Genomic DNA, 23,636 nt, shown 5'->3' with positions numbered 1-23,636 from the left:
ATGGGGGAACTTTTCCATCGATAAGAAACACAATTCCTCAATAACATACTCATTCCCAAGAGAAGGTGATTAATCCATTCATAAGAGTGCTGATATTGTGGTGTAGAACCTCCTACTTGTCTTCCACCTCCCCGCACTGGTGATGTGGGTGGTCAAGATTCCGTACATGAGCTTTGAGACTGATTCGAACCGTAGTGTTACAAGATTCATTTCAGAAGCAGGTAATTATGTATGTGAATGGCTCTTCAATCAAAGCATCATACAAGACTAGATAAACTTTTCCCGTAAAATCTTTGTTAGGTGCAGTGATATCGTTAAAAGGAACTGAAACTTTTTTGAATTCAGGAAAGAAATGCCTTGCAGCAACATGTTTTGTCAAGCAATGTGAGATAGTGTAAAGAAGCACCTGAAATAAGACATGGCTTCTCCTACTGGCTGTCAGTTAAATCAATGACTTGTAGAACTTTTCTATTTTCTGCTGAGAAAGGAGAGCTAGTAAGGGTTAAGTGAAAGAGTTACTAAAATGCTTCCCAGTAGAATTCATTCATCCAGTGATTGATGATATTATTAATGATGACATCCAGTGATTTTAGCACTGGATATGTTTCCTTATTAGCTAACCAACATATGTGGAAATTCTCAACTAGATGATTAAGTTGGTACTAGTGTGTATCTCCTCCCAATGGTATGGAAATATTCCTATAAAGGTATACATAACTAGTAACATTAATTCACTCTGTATGTATTTATAGGATGGTGCACCATGTTAGTTAATGGTGCTGCAGAGAATGCTACACAGTCCTTATGGCATTTGCCTGAGAGACTGCACAGATAATCACAGTACAAGCATTCCAGCCAGATACAAGTGTTACAATAGGTGTATGGGAAATATATGGAAAGAGCGTCCAGCCAAGCCAAGAGGATCAGAGAAAACACACAGGAATTGAAGCTTCTAGAGACAATTGAAGGAAGATTGTGGATGAGGCTAGAGAAGTGGATGGAAGCAGAGGGTACATGAGAGCTGCAAGATCGAGATGGACCAGTGGTGAGTGTGCAGTTCTTCAACAAGTGCATGAAATTAAATAAAGGTATTGCTCTGAGAGCCTGAGGATTAGATGGAAAGACAAGGAGAGATGTGACTGCAAAGGTGAACGGTGTTGGAGGACGTGCTAAGCCACATTGAGGGTTTCGGGCTTATCCTAAGAGCAATGAAGGGTCAGTGAAGGGCTTTCAGCAGACGAGTGAGGAAATGGATTTTATGTTTTAGATTTATTATAGGCTACAATTTAGAGAATGAATAGGAGCTGAAGAAAGGAAGTATTTGCAGGGGTTATGTAAATGTTAGCAAAATGTTTCTGCTCCATCATCACAATATACCTCCTCTTAATACCTGATTGCCATATAGAAACGTACATAGTGAATAGCAAACCTGAACAGCCATAGATTTATAAAAACAATTTTTTTACTGTACCATCTAGACATTCCTCCATTTATTTATTTATTTATTTTGGTAGACAAAAATAGTATCTTCAGTTTCTTTTGATCAAGGAAATATTCTGAAGCAAGAGTGACACTCAATGTTACTTTCAAATTCTACAGCAAAACATAGTTCTGTTATTAAAGATGTAGGGCCATGCTTAGAAGAAGTGAATATTTCAAATTTCTATGTCCTTTTTATAGTGAGAACACACAGCTATCATTCAGCTGGGTTTAAAGAGGCACAATCATTATGTAAAAACACCTAAAGTATCTAGATAATATTTCAAATATACACAAAACCTTACAAAATTTTCAGATGTAAATTTTGTCCTCTCTAGAGTGTTATCATTCCCAGATCCAGGAATTGGTTGCTTTAGTCCTGAATATAACTGATAGTTTAGAGTATTAGTTATAGCAATTTTTTGAAGGGGATTAGACATTGAAAAAAATAATTTTTATTAGGATGATAACATTTTAAAATAGGCTACAATTTGCTGTAGAAATTATCTTGATTGTAGAAGCTATTTACTTAGCACAAAAGATTTGTTAAATTTCAGGTTGGAAGTCTATGCGTGGATAGTCTGCAGAAAATATTTGAGTTGAAAGACATCGAAATCTCTGCTTTGTATTATGCTGCTAGGTTGCCAGAAAATTCTGGTAGTGGAAACACTTTTCAATTAGCATACTGTAATTTCCAAATGTCTCTGTTAACATGAAAATATGTTTCCAGAGAAGGGTCTGCTCTGAGTTCTCCTCAGCTATAAACACGACCATGAACTGGTGATTGGATTGCTAATCACTCCCTTAATGAGGGTCTGGAAAAAGTGAGAAGCAGTGAGCATCTGTCTCAGGACAGAGGGTCGGGGTAACAGTGGGTTTGCGCTGTCTCCCTTGCTGGCCGTGAGCTCTTTGTGCTTCTTTAACCTCTTGTCCCAGGCACTTGGTACAGTGTCTGGCTCAGAGAAACCCACATCCCATCCCCAATTCCAAAATTCATAAAGCTCTGGAAATAGCGCATTTTTTAGTAACTGATTTGTAGCAAACTTGCCCAGAAGTGAGGTGAGGTTATTTATAGTCTCCTTTATTTATCCCACTGAGAGTGAATGTTTTGATTGCTGCCGAAATATTAATGTGCTTGATTATGGGGTGCTGCCCCCGCCTCTGGTGGAGATGTTACATAACACATACTAAAGATCCTGTATGCCTTCTAAAATCTGAAAAATTTACAATTCTGGAACACACCGGCCCTTGGGGTTGGGAGTAAGAGATGGAAGAGCTTGCAGTGGACACTCAGCGCAGTACTTCCCAGGAGCCAGGCAGTGAGCTGCGCATCGTGTACGCATTGCCTTGTTAGAGGCAGCTGTCCCAAAGTGAAAGGCGAGGCTTAGCCCTGGTCAGAATTTCAGCTCTATACTTAACTACCTGTGTTTCCTTGTACACCGTCCTTTTCTTCCTTTTACCTCAGCTTTCTTATCTGCAAATAATAGACAATAATAGTGGTTCCCTAGCGCATTTATAGTGTTGTCTAAATGACTCAAGACACAAAGAACATAGGACTATGCTTTCACAGATTATTGTCATTTTGGCCAAACTGTGATATCAGCACAATGATCCCCATTTTAATAGATGGAAAATGGAGATGTGCTGAGGTAGGTAACTTGGCAGTGCTCACATCACTGGAATCACTGAGAAAGTCCTGCATCTGTGTCTGTGAGGTCCCCAAAGTCAGAATTCTTGCCTTATTATTCTATTACTTTTCTGCATGAGGACCTTTAATGATCCAAATAAAAAGGTTGAAAAATGAGGAGGTGCTCTTCAATGCTGCTTAAGATTAGTTAGATCTTCATGGGTAGAGAGCTACTGGTATATCTTGCACAGAGAGAGAGATTGGAAAAAGGAGAATTTAAGCATTGAAAAAATAAAAAATAATGTCACAAGTTGGAAAGCATTTTGTTATTAGAATTAACTATTCTTAAGGGAAGGATGGAACCTGTACAGGGGACATACAGGTACCAACAACTCACAGTGAATGTAAGCATTATCTGTCCTAAACATGAACTAATAATAATAATAATAATAATAATAATAATAATAATAAAGATGAGGACATGATACTTAGAGACAGAGGGAAGGAAGTGTGTGGTGAGGGAAAGGGAATTAAAAAAATAAACAAATTGTATTACGTACATGTACCTACTCCCCAAGATGAATGTAAACTTCATATACTGCAAACATGTACTAATATATAAATTAAAAATTAAAATTAAACACAAAAACCCAAAAGTTAAACAAACAAGGTAAGGATGGAGGTTTAATTATATTTTTTGTCACTTAAATAAAGTCCTATGTCCCTATATCTGGGTTTATAACTCAGTTATATTTTATGTGAATTGACCATTGAATTTTTCTTCAATTTCCTCTGAAGGCTGTCAAGAGAGTCCCTTTTAGGTGCTTATTTTGAAGTACTTAGCATGATAGAAGCAGGAAAAAAATGTCAGAGCAATATTCTACTTTCAAATATGTGAGTACATCAGATAATTGTGAAGGAATTGATGTTTCTGCAAAAGATGCACATTATTGGAAAACACTACCTACAGAAGGCACTGGGAGTTACCAGAAATGACACTAAGAGTCTCAAACCTCTTTAGTTTTAGACTTTTTTTAAATGTTCAAGAATGACAATTTTGAGCTGAGGATGTGGCTCAGTGGTAGAGCGCTTGCTTTGCATGCACAAGGCCCTGGGTTTGATCCCTAGCATCACCACCACCAAAAAAAGAGATAATTTTCACACTATATAATTTATTTCAGAATATAGGAAAAGATTTTTTAAAAAAGTTATTAAGTAAGTTTTATGAAAATCTACTGGTTTTGAATAAGACCAAAATTGTGTAACAGACTCAGATATAAGTATGGAATGCCAAATTACTAAATGCAATCCTAGCAAATTGAATTCAAGCATATATTAAAATATTGATCACCATAACCAAGTAGTATTTATTCTTGGCATTAGAGAGATTATCTAATATTAGGTAATCTATCATTAAAGCAAATCCCATCCAGATATGAAATAAAAATTAATATGCAGTTTGCATACTGTGAAACCAAAAGAAAAAAATTACAACTTGACTAGAATGTAGTGTTTAATAATAAATTGCATACAGCAAACCCATTAATTTTCTTTACACCAGGAATAATTCATGTTGAAACAGACATGGAATATATGCAAATTTAATGTATGATACAGGAAAACTTCAAATAATTAGAAATTAATGTTACCTGTTCAGACATATTGAAGGTCCTAGTATGTGATAAACATTTCAGTTATATAGAATAAAAAAAAACATGTGATCTCATGGAAGTTGAAGTATTAGAAGCAGAAAATGTGATGGTAATAATACAGTTTTGTTTAAAATAGGATGATATATGCCACAATTAGCATGTAAGCTTTTAAATATTCAACATTCTAACTTTTTTTTTTTTTGGTATCAGAAATTGAACTCACTACCTTACACTTGCTAGGCAGGTGCTGTCCCGCTGGGCTATATCCTTGGCCCCATTCTTACATTTCTGTACTTGAAAATCACTACGTTGAGCATGTATTCCTTTGACAATAAAGACATAACAAAGAAAACTGTAAGTTTGGTAATTTTTAATTTAATGCCTTTATACTATTTTGTATCCTTGATAGTTGGAACAAAACCTGCTAATACATGATAGTCAATAAACACTTTGTGTGAACGATTAAGATACAATATAATCTACAGCTTTATAGTTTATATAGAATGATGAATAGAAAAGACTGTGTTAGTGAAACAGTAGCAGAAATCATTGCATTGTTCTGTAATATGAGCTAAATTTGATCTCTGAAGCACTGATTTTAACATATGTATCTGAGAATATGATTCATGTACTAATTATTTTCTGAAAAATTATATATATGAAATTCAAATTTAACTGAACATCTTTTTTTTTTTTTGTCTTTTTGAGACAGGGTCTGGCTATGCAGTTCAGACTGGCCTTGAGCTCACTTTGTAGCCCAGGCTGGTCTCGAACTCACAACGATCCTCCTGCCTGAGGCTCCAGAGTGCTGGGATTACAGGCGTGTGCCACCACGCCTGGCTAACTGGACATCTTGAATGCCCCTGAAAACCCTCTTTTCACAAACAGTTCCAAAACTGTTTTTAAACATTTAAGTTAGATGCCATTTCAGTCAGGATAGAATATGTTACACTGCAGTAAAATGAAACCCTACTGTGTTAGTAATTCAAAGTTGTATTTCTTGCTGATGCTATATGTGCATTCTAGGGCAAAAGAAATGTCTTATTAATTATAGAACTTCCAAGATTATTATTTCAAAATTGCTTCCTGATAATCCAGAGGGATAACATGTCTTTGAGGAGCCTGGCATTGGTGATTAAATGATGTGGCCTGAAAATGACAAATATCACTATTTCCTTGTAACTGAGTAACAAGAAATAGTCCCTGGGACTCACCAGATAAAGAGGAACTAAGCAAGTAATCCTACTGTACCCTGAGGAATTTGGATCCTGGAATTATGTAAAGAATAACTAGTGATGAAATCCCTCAGTGTAATTTCGATAGAAAGAATCTACCCTTTTTTGAGCACCATAGAAATTTATTTGCAGTTCTTTAGTGATATTTATGGTGGCATAACTTACAAATGAAAACTCATTTAGCCCTGTGGAATAAGAAAATGTTTGAGAGGCAGGTCTTATAATAATGTTTAGAAGGAGCAGCCTCATAAATAGATGCCGCATTAATCTTACATTTATGCTGGAGGCCAGTGCCTCACTCACCTTACTCTAATGCTGGCCCTGTGTGTGTGATTTTGTCTCATGGCTGCTGGTGAGATGTCTTCTGTTGCAGTTGCTTTGCTCCAGTAGAATGCAGCTGTCCACAGCTTCTGGTTTTATCTTGTTTCCCTGGAGGTTACATAGGGCAGGCAGCAAGCAGGCTCCTCTGCCCTTGGATACTGTGATGTCTACACTCTCTGCTATCACCAGCTTGGAGGAACTAATATAATTTTGGTTTATTTTTTGCGAAGTTTTCCTTTTCTACTATCCTTTCAGTACATGTCAGGTGAATATGTGTTCATTCAGGCAGATGAGAAGATAATGAGCACCTATGTACCAAACCACAGTTAATTCAATAAAACATACAGTGAAACGTGTTGACTACTCTAATGGGAGATTTCTTTTGAATTCATTTAATGTAAACAACCAAATTTTGGTGGATGCCTATCAGATGTAGATCACATTTTGCCTGCAACTTGAAAGACACATTTTAATAATTACCAAGAGAAAAATAGGAGAATTTTGAGGGGTATGGAACCTCCAAATGACAGCCTGATTGAAGAACCATTTTAATATCTAAAGAGGAATGGATCGGAGACAACATATATACTCTTTCAGAGAATTCATTTGTATCTAAATATGAAATATTTAAAGCTGCACAATGCTGTGGTTAATGTTTGTTTCATCTCTCTCAGAGTGAGAATAGGGAAAAATAGGCTTCTTACTACTTTAGATTTTGTATTTACTAGGGAAATCTGTGGTCTGAGAACATGGACAGCAATTAAGATAGTCATCTAATTATGTTTTAGAACATTGAAAAACTAGTTCTGTGTATCTGAATTCACTTTATAATATTTCAGCCACAAAAGTTCAAGAATTATGGTCAAGTTAATTTGATCTAAAATATTCAGGTACACCATTGTGTATATTCTCTGATTAAACAGCCAGTTTGAAAATAAAATGTTGAAAATTTGAGCATGATATTTAACCTAATCTCAGTCAAAATCCACATTAAAGAGACTACGGTCATTATAATGACTTTTTTATTGGGAAGGATAAAACAGTATCCTGAAGATAAAGAGTAAATAATAGTGTCTTGATGTAGACTATATATGTTGAAATTCCTTCTAAACTACTTACTGATGCTCAGTTGAAGGGAAAAATAAATTTTTCTGGGTAGGAAATTTGTTCATAAGGATAATAGTGTAGGACCAGAATACAGAGCAGATTTTATGCTTACTTGAACTCCAAAGCTTTGGAAATGATTAAATATTCAAATAACATGATGAATGATGTAATTGTGGCTTCATGTGGTTTTTTTTGCATCTTATGAAAATATTTCAATATGATGAACTTTCTGTTGAAAATTAATTTTACTTATTTCCTCCTAAATCTTAATTTAAAATGTTTATGTTGCTGAGGGAGGATGTATCACTACAGAGCCTTAAGGAAGAAGGCAATCATAAGCCAAGTATCTTTCTGGTGAGGAAGGCTGGGTTTATGACAATATGAAACACGGGGAATGGATTGTTAAAGAATGTAATATCTTTACATCCACCGTCTCTGTTTGTTTCTGAAATAATAAAGGAATATGGACAGGTGGACAATTGTATTTTATAAGCCCAAACAGGAAATAGAAATGATTCATTTGTAGTTCTAATCATGTTCTAGGTAAGTTATTGTAAAATAATTTCACTTGTATCATTAAGTTAGTTTTCCGAACCAGTGTGTTCTGATGTGATTCTTTTATGTCAGACATGGGAATGTAGAATCAAAGACTTTTGGAGCTAGAATGAATTCAAATATAAATAATCCAATATAAACTTGCAGAAAATTTCTTGTTTCTTGTTTGGCATGTGAATGCTTCTCTTGATACAGTGAAAAGGAGAAGGCACAAATAGTGATTATGAAGTAGACTTGGTAAATAATTTTTATAGGCAAATATAAAAATTGCTACCAGTGGCAATATTCAAAGTGGTGGTAATCATTGCCTTTATACTATGTAATAAGTATTAATTAATTATATATATAGCCTATTCTAGAATTATAACATGTATTATAGAATATTTGAACTTGATTATTAAATGGATTTCATTAGGTCTGGCATCTCTGAAGGATTTTATAGCTGTCAGGTTCTTTTTGCTCACAGTTCTGCTTGAGTCTTTGGCTGTAGCAATTTTGCCTTGTTAAAGCTGGCTTACATCAGGGCTTAGACACCCCTAAATTGGTGCTTGGGGAGTTTAGGAAGACGTAGGCATGCACATGAGAAATGAGGCTGAGCTGTAATCTTGTAGAATTGTATCCCTTTCGGTGTAGCATGTCAGAGATGAAGCTTCATCTTGGTGGAGGCATAGTCACTTATATTCAGAAAGTCCAGCACTTACGAAGACCCCGCTTATCAACATCTGGCAGAGAATGCTTCAGTTACCATTAAATTTAGAGAGTTTTCCAGCTTGATTGTCCTCGATGAACTGACATATCCATCGTTTATTAGAGAAGCCAATAGTGATTTACGAGTGGCCGAATGCTCTTTCTCAGTAGCTTGGAGGATGAAAGTACAGGGAAAAGGTTGATATGTCTTTTGCCTTAGCCCTTCTTGTGAGGATTTGCACAGAATAAAAATCTGATGCCACAAATTAGATATGTGCTGTACAGATGGATCCTTGTAATTGCTTATGCCTCTTACTTGAGAAATCTGACATTATTAAAAGATTACAAATGAGTAATGGCAATAAAATGCTCATTGTTTATTATTTGACTGGAAATAGGATAATTTATAATATTATATATGTGTGGTGGGAAGAATTCTAAGTTGGCCCCAAGTGTCCCAGTGCTGTGAAAATGCATGCTAAAGATTTCCTTCCCTTCAGTGGGAGTGAGGTCAGTCAATAGGAAAGGCTACCATTTCTCTAACTGGTTTATATTACATACCAAAAACGAAAGGATTTTACAGATGCAGTTAAGACTTCTCATCAGTGGAATTTAAATTAATCAAAAGGAAGACTATCCAGGGTTGTTGTGACTTAATCAGGAGAGCTGTCTAAGAAAGTCTAGTGGGCAGATAACAGAAAATTTAGAGACATTCAAATCAAGAGAGATTCTGCTGTTGGCTTTGAAGTAATAAATTGCCATACAGTGAGAAGGTCACAGGGCTGTCACCCGAGAGCAGCCTCTGGGAGCTGAGAATGACTCTACCCTGACAGCTAGCCAGAAAAATGAAATTTCAGTCCTTCAGCATCAAGCCGCAGAATTGTAGCAACAGTCAGAATGAAGCTGGAAGTATTCTGTCCCTCAAGTCTGGTGAGGTTCTGGATAAAGAACTCAGCCGTGCTGTGCTCAGAATTCAATTCTAGAGAAACTTTCAGCTAATGAGTGTGGGCAATTTCACCTACGAGAGTTGCTGACAAAAGCCAACATCAGTGCATATTTAAAAAGGAAATTACATCACTTAGCATGCTAGTATATTGAATCATGTCAAAATTTGGGGAAAACTAATTTAATAGACACCAAATAAATAATGTAATATAAATATATGTCTCTCCATATATATATATATATATATATATATATATAGAGAGAGAGAGAGAGAGAGAGAGAGAGAGAGAGAAACATATAAATGTTCCTACAAAGTTAAGTGTTTATTTTGGTGAATATATTCTAGATTTTCATATTTAAACTGAACAGTTTGAGTTAGATGACCTATTGGTAATTAGAATTTTTCCATTCTTAATTCAAAGGAATCCTGATTTAGCAAGTATGGAACAAGAGATTAAAAGTAGAGGCAGTTTTGTTCCTCTAGGTGTAGTGGACAGAGAATCAGAATATTTGTGTATTCTTTGGGACCATTTTGCAATTACCTGTGTGATCTTGAGCAAGTATCTTAACACTTCTAAGCTCCTGAATCATTCTGTAAAATGGAAATACTAACACTTCGTCTAGCTGCCTTAGAGGATCACTTAAGTCACACCTACAAATGTATGAGAATGCTTTGTAAAACCATAGAGTGCCACCTTTCCTGTTGACAGGTACTAGTAAGCATATATGACAAAAACCTTGAAATGTGTATTTAAAATCCTATGTATATTAAAATGTACATTAAAAAGTGCACTAAAAATATGTACTAAAAACCATAGCTAATTATTCCTTAGTCATTATATTGACCATATTTTGAATTAGAATTCTAGTGGCTTTAACTCAGAAGAATGTAACTGGGATTTTAAAAAATGGACATACTTTGAAACTTGTTTTTCTTATACTTGAACATAGTAGATTAAAACAATATTTGAAGAATTAAACAAGTTATCCTTTTTCCACAGTTTATTTTTAATGTTATGTTTCATTTCTTTCTCAGACTAAGGAAACAGCTGGCTGATGATCCCAAGAGGTTAGGTCCTTGGTTTAAAAGAACTTATGACTCTCACAGTAGTCAATGCCATTCTTGTGACATGATGCTTGTGGAGGACAAAAGGCCTACGATAGTTTTGCAAAATAAAAGAGGTAGGTACTAGTTGGCAAATCACTCATTTCATCCTTTACTGTCGGCTCTAATTCTCTTCATTTATTTCTTCCCTTTATTTCTTTAATTTCACTAAGACAAAAAGAAAGAAAAGAAGTAAAACACAATAACCATATTAATTACAAAAATTATATTTTGGGACTAGACTTTAAAAATGTATTAGTTTTAAATAGAATATTATGTTACTTAAAATAAATAAAAAGGAAATTACGTTAGTTTTTACTTTCACAGCAACTAAATAGAATTTCCTCTTGTAATCTGGCAACCTATTCATCCAATAATCTTTTTATCTCTCTTTTGATTTCATAAGTTTTAGAAGGATGATTTATTTTGCACCATTAAGTGTCCTTATTACTAGTGAGGAACCTCTTAGGAAATCATTTGTTCTATTTCCCTGATTGTAATTTATTCAAGTAGTTTCAGATTTGTTGCAATTTGTTTTGTGATAGTGATTCATCCACTCACTAAAAGCTTTTCTGTTTAGTGTTCACTACATGCCAGTCACTGCTATGTGCTAGGACGGAGGTTTCACCTTGGACCCAAGGACCTCAAAGTTCATTCCAACTAGCTTGTATTTTAAAGAGTGATTTAATTATCACAATTTATTTCAGACTGCACTAGTCTCTGGGCTCAGAAAAAAATATTTGTAATAAGTTCATCTCTTGGTGAAGAGATAACTGACAGAAAAAAATGTTTTCATTTTCCTTTTAGGTGTATTACCTAAACTGAAGTTAGGTGGAGTTTGACTTTCAAAAAGGGAGACCCTTCTCTTAGTCTTACTATTTGGATTGTTGTTATGAGATAATCTGTACAAATGGTCATAGCTACAGCCTAAATGAAGGAAGAGTGTCTTAAAATGGAAGATGTATAAACTTTATTCCCCAAATATTGAGGAACAGTTTTAATACTCATTTTGATCCAATTAAGTACATTGCATCAGAATCCAGTTTCCAGTCAGCTTCTACAGATTGATACATTATTTATAACTCTCACTAACTGCAAATCATTTTGGGGGTGAATTTGTCAGACAAAAATAATTTTTTTTCATATTTGAGCAATTGTCCCTTACCCAGTAATGGTTTAGTAAGAAATAGAGAATGCAGTTGTTAAAATAAAAGAAAGATTATATTTACCACTTGTGATTCACAAAAGAATTAGATTTTGTCTAATTTTTATTTAGTTATTTTTCCCCAGTAAGTGCATATGAACGTTATGGGTACAGTAATACAATTAAACAAGTACACAATTTGGTTGGCAAACAAAAGCATTTGGCACAATTTTGCTTCCATTCTGCATCCAGTGACAAATACGATCACAGTCATCTTCCCCCACAAATATAAACATGACCATCTTCCCCCAAATTGTAAAACAAGTTAAAGCGCCACTGTATATAGAAACTAAAAAAGTAAAACTATACTTCATAACTGTGGCCTCAATCTAAAGATCTAGTGTTCAGTCCAGGGCTGCGACTTGCCACTCTCTTTATGACATAGAGATATTAAATTCTTGGGCTCAGTTTCCTATTTTGCAGAATATGGCTGGGTTACATGTTCGGTAAAAGACAAACGTAGTATCTGGCAAATAGAGAAACGCTTAGTAAATGCTCCTCATTGCTATATTTTATATCTTATTTACTATGTATATCTACCAGACTGACACATATTACATTCTCAGAAGAGATTTAACACTCTAGAGTTTTTCTCTGGTGCTTCATCACCTTGCACAACATAGCTATACTTTTCAGTTTTTCTCAACCCATTAATTAAAAAAACCTTGTCGTTTTCTTTTTGTCCCTTACAGGAAGGTGAGCCATGAGCAGCTATAATAGATTAGATATTTGGAGAGAGCAATTCTAAATTACTTGGCAGTTGAGATCATTTTGGCCTCCGGCAATCTCACATTATACATTTTTAAAAAAGAATTATTATTCAAATATGGAAGATGAAGTACAGAGATTAAAGCAAAATTGGAAATGATGATTGAAGATTGGAGACAATTTTTATGCATTATAGATCAAAGGCTATGAGGGTGTTAGAATCTCTTGAAACTCTCATATATAAAATCACATTTAAATCCCATTGTAAAATGGTGGTTATGTGAAAAAGAAAAAATACTTTAAACTGAAAGGAATAAAAATTTTATTAGGAAGAATGCATGATTTAAGAACTAAACCTTTCTCAGCTGAACTTTTGAGAAAACAAAGGCAAAAAGTATAGAGCTACTTAGACCCAACATAACGTTACAACTTGGATTGGTGGAAAAACGCCTTCTCTGTCAAGGCAACTTTAGCTATTAGAATGTATGTACAAATGCACGCATGCATGCATATATGCATGTGTGTATGTATGTATATATTCTTAATTTCTTGGTGTCTTCATAGGTACAAAATAAATTATAAAAATAATGTCCAGGTAGTTGAGAAAGTTTAATGAGTTAAGGATAATCACTGCAATATTTACATAATTAAGTCCAACTTGGGGATAAAAGGCAAAGAGCAATCTCATACACTATCTTGTTTCCAAAGGGAAATATGCCGTAGAGGAAGAGGTTTAAAGCAAAATGACTGCAGATCTTGTCTTTTGACATTCAAATCAGAGATTTATTAGATGATACAGAAAACATAAAGTGTCTCTGATTCAGTTAGGTTTTCTCGTGAGATAAGTGTTTAGCCCTTAAAACTATGTGCCTTCTAGCAGCATGGATGAAGTTTGCCTGTGGATAAGATTTTCAACTTCAGCTGCTGTGTCTTGTTGATTGATATATAGTGGTTCTACATAGTTACAGGGTGGTACTTCAGCAGATTCAATATATGATGGTCAAATTAGAGTAAACTGCATATCCATCACCCCAAATATTTATCATTTCTTGGGCTGGGGGCCCTTAAAACTTCTTCTCTAGCAACTTTGAAATATGCATTAGTGTTAATTATTGTGAGCTATTGTGCTATATAGCAAGAGGACTTATTTCTCTTCTTCAACTATAATTTTGTAGCTGTTAACAAACCTCTCCCAGCCCATTTCCTTTCTTTCTTTCCCTTCTTAGCCTCTAATAGCCACAGTTCTACTCTTTGGTTTTATGAAATCAAACTTTATTGTCCGCAGATGAGAGCAAGTGATATTTGTTTGTCTGTGTCTGGCCTATTTTACTTATCCTAATGTCTCCCACCTTCATTCATGGTGCCATGAATGACAAGACTTCATTCATTTTTACTGCTAAGCACTATTTCACTTTATAACTATACCACATCTTCTTCATCCATTAATTCATTGATAGATACTTAAATTGATCCCATATCTTGGCTGTTTTGAGTAGTGGTGCAGTAAATAGAGGAGTGTAGACATCACTTTAACATGCAGATCTTATTTCTCTCGGATTGTTCTGTAGCATGGTAGTTCTACTTTTAGATTTTTTTGAGGAATATATATATATATATCCACACACACATATATATATATACACATACTGTTTTTCCATTAAAGACTGTAATTATTTACAGTCTTACCAACAGTGTGTAATAGTTCTTTCTCCACATTCATCCCAGCATTTGTTAGTTTTTGCTTTTGCTAATAGTCAGCAGTCTAACTGGGCTGAGATGATAATTCAGTAGTGATGCTGAGAATTTTTCATTAAATGTTTATTTAGATCCTCTGCCTATTTTTAGACAGATGATTCCTTTTCATTATTTTTGAATTCTTTTATATTCTGGATATTAATCCCTTGTCATATAGATAGTTTGATAATATTTTATCCCGTTCTACAAGCTGTTCCTTAATTCCATTATTTCCTCTGTACTTTATAAATGAAAACTCAAAAGACAAAGGGACAAGAAAGAAAGAAAGAAAGAAGAAAATAGACAATAAAAGCAGATATATAGATGATCCACATAGTGGGGTTAGCAGACAGGCATTTTCAAGTACAAAAAGATATATTACAGGAAACTAAATAACGATTAATGCAATAAGTAAAAAGAGATTTCAACACTAAATTCAATATCATCAAAGAGACTCAAGTGAATATTTCACTAATGCTGAGAATAAAAATTTATTAGGCTTAATTATCAGCATATTGGAGAGCAGAATACAGTTTTTGTGAAATCAAGACAAGTCAATAGGAAGTATCCAAAATGAAAGAGAAAAATAATACAGAGTATAAAAGTAGAAGAGATATTCGGGACACAGTAAAACAATATCAACACTGGAAAACTAGAGTCATAGAAAAGGGACAGAATACCAGTAACAACATTTAAGGGGATAGTGGCTGAGAATTTTTCAAGTTATGTTCAGGTTCAAAAAAACTGAGTGACCTGCAAATTGGGAAAGGAAGCACAGTTAGGCACATCATACCCAACTGATGATGAACGGATGAAAAGGAACTGTTAAAAAGTCCAGAGAACTATTGAATTCAGAGTAAAAGAAAGATTTATTGCTTGTACTTTAGCAGGCTGCAATAAGGGAGACAATGGAGTAATATTTTTATAGCATCCTGACAAACACAAACCTGCCAAAGTAGAATTGTATACCAAGAGGACATCATTCAAAAATTCAAGAAATCCATTGTTAAGTAAATAAAAGAGAGCATTTGCTGCCAGCATATTAGAAGTACAATAAATGGTAAAGGAAGTTCTTCATACTAACAAAAAATTGAGACTATGGGCAGGGAACTGTAAGAAGGAATGAAGAAAACTGCATGGGAAGAAATAAAGATTGAGGCAATCATAATAAGTATGTATTACATGGATTTTAATTTCTGTAAATATAAATATAGAATTCTAACAGCCACAGAGAGAAGGGAATGGAAAATGAAACAATGCAATTTAAGGTTCTTCAATTGTTTGGGGAGTAGCAAAAGTAATAACTGAGATATACTTTTATAAATGAATAAGTCCTATTGTAATATCGAGTTACCTTAAGTCATAAAATGTGCAAATAAAACAGTAATAATTGTTATTGGAATGATTGTAAATGTGAGATTAATCCAAATAAGGGTAAGAAAGAATATTTACAGGATATAAAGAAGTAATAAATCCAAGGGAGAAGTACAGTAACAAGATAGTAGACCTAAAGCAAAATAGTCAGTAGACACATTACATTATTTGGAACAGTGTATTCCAATTAATTGAATTGACAAATATGGAACCAAAGTTCAACATTTATTTGGAAACCTTCTATAGATTTATGTGGTATCTAAGAAACCGCGGCCTAACCCAAGATCATACAGCTTTACTTCTATGTTTTCTTCAAGGTTTTTTTGTTTTTGTTTGGTTGTTTTGAGACAGGATCTCACTATGTAGTCCAGGTGGTCCTTGAACTCACTGTGTAGGCTGGGCTGGCTTTGAACTCAGGGAGATTTTCCTGCCTCAGCCTCTCAAATGCTGGGATTATTCCCACATGCCATCATATTCCCTGCTCTCCTAAGAATTTTGCAGATTTGATTGGGTCAGTTTGAGCTAGTTTTTGTGTGTAGTGCAAGTTAGAGCTCCAAGTTCTTTCTTTCACTTGTGGATATCTAGTTCTTGAACTATTTATTGAAAAGGTGATTATTTCCACCATTGAATTTTCATGCGGTTATTGTCAAAATCAATATATATGATTGACCAATCTATATGATATATATGATCAATCTATATATATGCCTAATTTTATGCTAGTACTGCACTGTCTTGATTATGATAATTCTGCAGCAAATTTTGTAGTCGAGAAACATGAACCCTTTAATTCTGGATTTCTTAGGCTCTTCTGTGCCCTTTGATTTTCCAAATAGATTTTGGTATTATCATAAATAATAATCCTTTTGTATGTTATTCAGTTTGTCAGTATGTTGGAGAAGATTTTTGGTCTACTTTCATAAGAGATATTAATATACAGTATTTTTAGGATGCCTTTTTATGGTTTTGGTATCAAGAGATTAATAGCTTCGTAGAATGACTTAGGAAAGTATTTCTCTTTTTTGGAATAGTCTCTGAAAGAATGGTATTACTTTTCAAATCTTTGGTGGTAGGATTTACAGGTAGAACCAACTAGGTAATGCTTTTATTTTTCGGATGGGTGGTTAAATTACTCATTTAATCTTTTTACTTTTTGTAGGTCTTTTGAAAGTTTCTAATTTTTCTTATTCAGTTTGGCATTTGCCTATTTCAGTTAAATTACTTAACTTGTTTGTATATAATTACTTATAATATTTCCTTATAATCGTTTTTATTTCTATAAAGATAGTACAATGTTCTCTCATTTCTGATTTTAGTAATTTCAGTCTATATTCTTTTACTTTTTTCTTTTCTTTCCTTTTCTTCACCTTCTCCTTCTCCTGCTACTCTTTCTCCTCTTCTTTTTTCTCCTTTTCCTTCTTATTTTTTAATTATAGGTGAGGTCTGCTCAATTTGTTGATGTTTGAGAGAGCTAACACTGGTTTTATTGATTTTATTCCTTGCTTGTTTTGCTATTCTCCAACTATTTCCTTCTCTAAACTTTATTTTTATTTCCCTTTGCCTACTTTGGGCTTATCTTGCTCTTCTATTTTTAATTCTTATAGTAGAAATTTGGGTTATTGATTTAAAATTTTAAAAAACTTGTTGAATCTGTAAGTTTTCCTCTAAGGATTGCTTTAGGCTCATTTCATAAGTTTTAGTACATTGCTTTTAATTTTATTCATATCAAAATGTTTCCCAGTGTACATTAAGATTTTTTTCTTTGACCCATTTGTTACTTCGGAATGTGTCTTTTAACTTTAGCCTATTTGTAAACTCCACAAATTTGTATTCACTATTGACTTTTAACTTAATTGCTTTATAATCAGAGAATATAGTTGTATGATTTAACAACTAATAGATTTATCTTTATGTCTTTCATATGATGCAAATTAGAGAATATTCCATGAGATTTGAGAGTGTGTACTCTGATAATGTTGGGTGGTGTTTCATAGATGTCTGTTCAGTCTAGTTTTTAGAGTTGTTTAAGTCTTCTCTTTCCTCTTGTATTTGTGAAACATTAAGAAGCAACTGAACGAGATCTTTTTCTTGATCTCAACAGTTGGAAACACTAAAAAGTGAAAGAAAAATTTCAGTATGGATAAGAGCTGTGTTGTGTCTCAACAGCAAGGGTTATAAAATCTATGGTAGGGGCTGGGGATTTAGCTCAGTGGCAAAAGCCCCTGCCTGGCAAGCGCAAGGTCGTGAGTTCGGTTCCCGGTACCGGAGAAAAACAAAAAAAAAACAAAAAAAAAAAATCTATGGTAGGTTAGTCAGCTTTCCTGTTGCCTGCACATACACATTTTAAAGGAGGAAATGGTCTGTTTGGCTCCTGGATTCAGAGGTTTCATTTGATGGTTTACTGGATTCATGTCAGGAACAGCGTGATGGAAGGACATGGTGGAGCAAAGCTACTCATTTCATGGATGCTGGGAAGCACCATGAGGTAAGAATGTCAGCAAGACTTACACCTTCCAAAGCCATGCCTCCAGTGACCTGCCTTCAACTGGAGCCCGCCTCTTATAGCATGTTCAATGGGTTAGCACCTCTTAAATGTATAGTGTCTCCCTCATCTGATCAATGGGTACATATCTGGTGGTGGACACCTTAATAGTAATGTTAGGGAGGCACATCTTTGAAAGACTGATGGGTATGTTAAGTAACATTTTAAAGTATTCATGAATATCGAATAAATATTAATTCTATTTTGAGTAGTTCATGCAAATTCAGAAACTTTTAGCTCAACTATTTTTGTTATGTGAATAATACTCTTTGTACCATATTATTGATTATTTTCATAGATTAAGTATATTTGTAGTGGGAAATAAGACATCAGTTGTTATGGGATAGCATTTAACATACAGGAGTGTGCTCAGAAGAGAACATTCATGTCCTTGCAGATGTTTTTTGGTTATAAAAGCAAAGTTCAACCTGACGGCAGTTTAGCCCACAGCAGTGCACTGCCGTTAGGGATCGAAAGTTATGTCACAATGACTAGTATGGAAGCCTGTATGGATGGTGGCTGCTGGCAAAGGATCAGATGTATGAATGGTTTCTAGAAATGGGAATTTTATATTTAGTGCATACACTAGAATGCAGTAAAGCGTATTTTAGGTTAAGAGCACAATTTGACCTGTGACATCCCATAATATTCCTGTGCTGTCAACCAAAGTAGTCCTAAAAGTTGGGACTGATTAATTGTGAACAGAATAAAGTGATCAAATTCAGTTTTAGGTTGTGGTATGTTGAGCTGCACGAGAGAAAGTGAAAATAGGCAGGACCAACCTATGCACTTGAGAAGACTACAAAGTTCAAACCATTTCTTCTACTGAAAATACAGGAAAATAGCCAACTAAATTAACCCACAAGTAAATAAGTTAGGAGGCTAATGATGGTGGGTCTGCATTCTCCTTAAATGACAAAACTGAAGCTAATCATAAAGCTAAGTGCTTACGTGAGACATGAAAGGTGACTCTTTTAAGAGAGCTTTAAGAGTTCCTGAGTCCTAATTCTACCTACTGCCTTTCTTTAATATTATTCTCTGAAAATTCCACAATAAGTGAGTGCAGGATTTTCTCCAAGGTAGTTTCAGAACACCTAAAGCTTGCTTCACAGTAACAGAAATAAACTTTGCAACAAGTTTCATGATGACTTTCAAATGGGGTCACAGTTAAGAGAAGCCTATTTAACAGAAAGCTTAGTGAAACTCAGCGTTTTTTTTGTTTTGTTTTGTTTTGTTTTGCACTTTAGATTTTTAGGTTCATGGAAGTAACTCACTTTTACTTATATATGCAACAGAATTACAATGGTGAACTCCTACCATCTTGTCTAGTGAAACTCTGTATTATCTCTACTGTTGTATCAAAGAATTATTTTCTTATTCCCTATAATGGTTTGAGCAATCTTTCATTCTTATGTCTGGTAATCTGAGCAACATAGTTGAGGACAGTGGTATGTAATGTAACAAACACTGTTGATTTGTATTATTTTGTCTTGAGATCCTGTATCACTTTGAATGTTCTTGCTTTGATTTGTTTATGTTTGTGATACAGGTTTGCTGCTACTGTTCTATTTCTTTGTTTCTCATTTACTACTCTCTTTAAAATAAAAATAAAAAAATGACTGTAATATTTTCTAAGTATTCAGGTGAGACTTTCTAATTTGAATTTGAGATTATGTCACTAAATTCCTTAAAAAATGGATGGAGTAAGTAGCTGTTAGGGTTTGGTGTTTAGATTTCACCCTAAAGGTTCATGCAGTGATATGTAGGGCTTTCTCAGAGGAGGCTGGATCTAGGGTGTGTGACTGATTCATGGTGTGATGCTAGGATTAAGGGTGGGTGATTACTAAATCAGTCTACTGATTTGTTTGGCATAGCCCTAATCCTGGTAGCTTGGATACACTATAAGGTCCCCTGCTTGCTTGTTTTGTTATCTTCTGCCCACCATGAAGTATTTTTCCGCTGCAATGCTGTTTGCCATACCACTTTGCCTGGGAACCAGTCAATTATGGGTTGAACTTTGTACGAACCGTGAGCCAATAAACTTCTCCTCTTTTAACGTTAGGTGTTGGGTATTTTGTCTTAGCAAGAGAAAAGTGACTAAGACAATGGCTACTGATATTTTGTACATTCATTGTATATGTATCTCATATTTTTGAAGTTTTCCATTTCTTAAGAACATATTTATTTAGTGTTATATTCATTGTGTAAAAAACTTTAACTGTAAATGGTTAGTATCAAAACAAATTATTAATGTGCGCAAACTTAAATGTGTCTTTTTCCATGAGCAGTGTTCTTTTTTACCATCTGGTTGACTTTAAGTATATGAATCCCATTTAAATAATAAATTTCTTCTAACAGCTCTCTGGTATTCTTCATAATGATTCCACGGTAGCATCTCTTTTATCTGGACAGAACCTGATCAATCTATTTCCCTCAAGAGTTCTTGAATACAATATATATCTAAATATAAACTATCAGCACTATTAACTAATGGAAAAGCAATGACAACATCGCCCCTTTTCACTGTCTTCCCCTCCCGATCATTCTCTGTCCCCCTACTGGGACTCTTTGGGAAGCTGGAGCACTAGCCTTAGGTTCTAGAGTAAATGGAGCATGCCATCATCCGCTGAACCCAGCACTGACTCACACGGTCATGCTTGCCTGCATGAGGAGCAAAAGTCAGATCTGGCTGGCAGGTCCACTTTTACAGTAGGTTTTCCTGGGGAGAACAATTTATAAGAGGATAAATCCTCCCACTTTAAAGTACAGGAAATAAAGAGGAAGTAGGTCATGGCCTTGGCTTTTTAAAACTCTAATAAAATACACCGACCATGTGAATGTCCCAGATAGGTGCTGCTCCGAGGAGCTGAAAATATTCCTTTCCACTAACCTGCAAGTTGGGAGAGTGGAGGTACCATTTCTGAAAATGAAGCCCAGCCAAAGGGAGAAAGAGAGGTTTTCTGAGGCTGAGTAGCTAGTACAGATGTCATTAAGTCTGTTTTTTTCTTGTCAAAAGTCTAATGCCTTATGAGGAAAGATTTTAAAAATACAGTTTTAACATGTTTGGCTGTCCAATTTTAAATCTGCATTTTTATTTAAGGTGTGATGTCAGGGCCAAGAGCTGTTCAAAGCAGCAAGATGTAGCTTCTGTCAGTCTGATAGCAAGAGAAGAAAAAAAGATACTTTAGAAGTAATTTAATAGTCTCACAACCACACCTGGGGAGTGCCATTTTGTGTGCTATCTGGGTCCCATATCCCTGAGCAGAATCCGAGTTTATGACCTCTGTATATCAAAGAACAAAATCATCATTTAGATTGAAATCAATAATACTGGGCAGTTAGAAACATGAAAAGCAAAACTTGGAATGCTCAAATCTTTTAAAAATAGACTGATATTGATTCATTATGTCAACAAGTGTTAAATGATGTATAAAGAAATTTTTGAAAAACATTTATTCTACATTTTAATTTTTTAACATAAAAGCTTTAACTACTTAGCAGTGTACCCCGGTGTCAATTAAACAGAGCATTTCTATACATCCTGACTATCTCGAGCATTGCTTAGGCAGATGCCATTTCAACCAGTCGATTCTTGTATTGAATACATTTGATAAAATTGTCATTTTTGTACTTCTTGTTCTATTACCTTATAAAAATGAATGAAAAATCTGCAATCTTTGTTCAACCTGCATTTAAATAATTGGACTGTTAAGTGCTTAATATTGAGAAAATAAACTCAATTGAAAATTGTACAATGCAGGAAGACTCACTAGGGTTGAGAAAGACAGGCTTGAGAAGGACGTGGAAGAGGAGAACAGGAAGGAGAGAGGAGGACGAGAATGACTATGATATCTTCACTTATAACCCCAAACAGAATCTCTCTTAGTGCTCTGCTTCTGGGGAGGGACCCAGTCATTACTGGCTGATTGAATGGCTGGAGTATACACTGCAACAGAATTCCCCATCTGGAAGGAACTTAAGCTACCTTTAATTCTTTTAATGATCTCACCTTCTATCTTCTTCTGCATATTTGTATACCTCTGCCTATATGTTGCTGCTTAATTGCTGGTGCCTTTTTCCCCCTTCACACTTTATGATCCCATAATAACTCGCAAAGGATGGGAGCGTAAGGTTGTTTTTTACTTAGTAAGAAAACTTACAGCAAGATTTTACTCCCCGGTTAGCAGTGGTGCTGCCTGATTCCATCGCTCTGAGGACGATTCTGTCTAGAACGGGGCTGTGGCTCGGCTGACTGATGGTATGTGGCGGCTCTCGACTGTAAAACTCGCTGAACCAGAAAACTCACCAAGATGATTACAGCAATCATTTTTCCTTCTTTACATTGCTGGAGAAGAACAAGGCACTGAAGTTCTCTACGAAGCAGAAATTGTAATGCTTCTGTTTCATGGTTTTTAACACTTTGCAGAACCTTATTTTGTACGGATCCTGCTACTGGGTAAAGTGAGCTCCTCATTTAAAAGATATCAGAGTGCGCCATCTTGCAGGTGTTTGAACCTGCTGTTTTTGAACTATTATTTGAAAGCAGCTGGGGATGCCAGCTCACATATCTTAGTAATAAATGAGAAAAGTATTGCTTTATTTTGTTTTAAAAGTAGTTTCTATCTATTCTGTCCAGTGTGTTTTTGTCAACATATTTTGCTTCTCAGAACAGATGGGAAAATTTCAAATCAGTAATATTCTTGAAAGTTTTATTGTATATATTAAAACTTCCCTGTAGTTTTTATAGCTTAACATATATATCACTTGTGAAACTGTGAAACTTTGGATTTCTGTTGGAACTTAATGAAATCTTGAATATACTTATCATGTGACTTAGCAAATGAGGATCTGAATACATAAGATAATGACGTGTGAATTTACCATAAAAATATTGTTCTTACACGTATCACCTTCAGGTTTGAGAGAACGAATCCCATTTTAGAAGACAGTTGTAGTCCTGGATCTATTATAGGAATGAACACGTTTAGTGTTGTGGTGTAGTCAGTAAAACTGGTTGAGTTAACACTTCAATAAACATCTGTTCAGACCTTGGCTTTGGATCTTACTGGCTGAGTGATTCTAGGCAAAGTGTTAACATCTGGCTCAAGTTGAAATTATTAAAGTAGTTAGTATAATGGATCTTTCATAGGTTTTAGTAAACTCCAGTATATGTTTTGAGGTATGTTTCCCCCTAACTGTATCAGTTTGCCAGTGTCTTTGTAATGAAATAGACTGGGTAGGTCAAAGGACATAATTTATATTTTCACAATTTAGAAGGCTCAAAATCCAAAGTCAAGGTGTTGACCAGGTTGATTTCTTCAGAGCCTTCTCTTGGCTTGCAGAGGGCTCTGCCTGCATTTC

General features: G+C 34.8%; 1 protein-coding gene across 1 annotated transcript in view; it reads left to right on the top strand.

Moving 5' to 3' along the window:
• Kcnc2 (potassium channel, voltage gated Shaw related subfamily C, member 2) overlaps positions 1 to 23,636 on the top strand; it is a gene marked incomplete in the record, with an annotated part of 179,334 nt that overhangs the window by 24,864 nt on the left and 130,834 nt on the right.

This window comes from Chinchilla lanigera, unplaced genomic scaffold (genome assembly GCF_000276665.1).
Source record: "Chinchilla lanigera isolate Chin_1 unplaced genomic scaffold, ChiLan1.0 scaffold00004, whole genome shotgun sequence".
Classification (NCBI taxonomy): domain Eukaryota; kingdom Metazoa; phylum Chordata; class Mammalia; order Rodentia; family Chinchillidae; genus Chinchilla; species Chinchilla lanigera.
Note: the sequence above shows the minus strand (reverse complement) of the source record. Positions and strands in the feature narration are given on the sequence as shown.